Here is a 2,500-nt window from a genome sequence, read left to right on the forward strand (position 1 = left end):
TAATTCACTTTAACAGACAGATAACTCCACTATTAGACACGCCTCCTCCCCCCACATGCACTAAAACTACTCGGACACACCCCTTTACATGACCTCTGGTGATTGTGTGTGTGTGTGTGTTTGGTTGGTTAAGCAGGCGATCGGGCTGATTGATTGGTTGGGATAACAACTCGCCTGCTGTCCGGTTCCAGTCCATCAAACTGTGAACTAACGCAGCACGACGTGTCGGAGGAGGAACATCCATCACCACGGAAACCACCATGAGAGATACATGTAGTACCACCATTAGAGATACATGTAGTACCACCATTAGAGATACATGTAGTACCACCATTAGAGATACATGTAGTACCATTAGAGATACATGTAGTACCACCATGAGAGATACATGTAGTACCACCATTAGAGATACATGTAGTACCACCATGAGAGATACATGTAGTACCACCATTAGAGATACATGTAGTACCACCATTAGAGATACATGTAGTACCACCATGAGAGATACATGTAGTACCACCATTAGAGATACATGTAGTACCACCATTAGAGATACATGTAGTACCACCATGAGAGATACATGTAGTACCACCATTAGAGATACATGTAGTACCACCATTAGAGATACATGTAGTACCACCATGAGAGATACATGTAGTACCACCATTAGAGATACATGTAGTACCACCATTAGAGATACATGTAGTACCACCATGAGAGATACATGTAGTACCACCATGAGAGATACATGTAGTACCACCATTAGAGATACATGTAGTACCATTAGAGATACATGTAGTACCATTAGAGATACATGTAGTACCACCATGAGAGATACATGTAGTACCACCATTAGAGATACATGTAGTACCACCATGAGAGATACATGTAGTACCACCATGAGAGATACATGTAGTACCACCATTAGAGATACATGTAGTACCACCATGAGAGATACATGTAGTACCACCATTAGAGATACATGTAGTACCACCATGAGAGATACATGTAGTACCACCATTAGAGATACATGTAGTACCACCATGAGAGATACATGTAGTACCACCATTAGAGATACATGTAGTACCACCATGAGAGATACATGTAGTACCACCATTAGAGATACATGTAGTACCATTAGAGATACATGTAGTACCATTAGAGATACATGTAGTACCACCATGAGAGATACATGTAGTACCACCATTAGAGATACATGTAGTACCACCATTAGAGATACATGTAGTACCACCATTAGAGATACATGTAGTACCACCATTAGAGATACATGTAGTACCACCATGAGAGATACATGTAGTACCACCATTAGAGATACATGTAGTACCACCATTAGAGATACATGTAGTACCACCATGAGAGATACATGTAGTACCACCATGAGAGATACATGTACCACCATTAGAGATACATGTAGTACCACCATTAGAGATACATGTAGTACCACCATTAGAGATACATGTAGTACCACCATTAGAGATACATGTAGTACCATTAGAGATACATGTAGTACCACCATGAGAGATACATGTAGTACCACCATTAGAGATACATGTAGTACCACCATTAGAGATACATGTAGTACCACCATTAGAGATACATGTAGTACCACCATGAGAGATACATGTAGTACCACCATTAGAGATACATGTAGTACCACCATGAGAGATACATGTAGTACCACCATTAGAGATACATGTAGTACCACCATGAGAGATACATGTAGTACCACCATTAGAGATACATGTAGTACCATTAGAGATACATGTAGTACCACCATTAGAGATACATGTAGTACCACCATTAGAGATACATGTAGTACCATTAGAGATACATGTAGTACCACCATTAGAGATACATGTAGTACCACCATTAGAGATACATGTAGTACCACCATTAGAGATACATGTAGTACCACCATGAGAGATACATGTAGTACCACCATTAGAGATACATGTAGTACCACCATGAGAGATACATGTAGTACCACCATTAGAGATACATGTAGTACCATTAGAGATACATGTAGTACCACCATTAGAGATACATGTAGTACCACCATTAGAGATACATGTAGTACCATTAGAGATACATGTAGTACCACCATTAGAGATACATGTAGTACCACCATTAGAGATACATGTAGTACCACCATTAGAGATACATGTAGTACCATTAGAGATACATGTAGTACCACCATTACATACATATAAATACCACTATAAAAGCTGTAATATATGAGATATACTTTTAGAATATCTCTCTTGCTGTATTCTCCACAGTTTCATCTTCAGACTTCAGAAACCTGGACCGTTAATCACATTACCCACAATGCAACTCAACCACCGGCATCGTGCGTGAGATTGTGTAGCGGAGGTTTGAGCCTCACATGACATCACGTGAGGCACGTTCATGTCCACGCACGGAACCTTGAAATAAATAAATAATCATCTTAATGTCAGAAAGGTTTCATGTTGATATC

The 2,500-nt window shown here is 39.6% G+C and overlaps 1 protein-coding gene across 1 annotated transcript in view; it reads right to left on the reverse strand.

Annotated features, from left to right (window-relative positions):
• The window catches only part of nrn1a (neuritin 1a), a 10,617-nt gene that overhangs the window by 4,037 nt on the left and 4,080 nt on the right, over positions 1 to 2,500 (reverse strand). The gene's annotated exons all lie outside the window — the stretch shown is intronic.

This window comes from Cyclopterus lumpus, chromosome 20 (assembly GCF_009769545.1).
Source record: "Cyclopterus lumpus isolate fCycLum1 chromosome 20, fCycLum1.pri, whole genome shotgun sequence".
Taxonomy (NCBI): domain Eukaryota; kingdom Metazoa; phylum Chordata; class Actinopteri; order Perciformes; family Cyclopteridae; genus Cyclopterus; species Cyclopterus lumpus.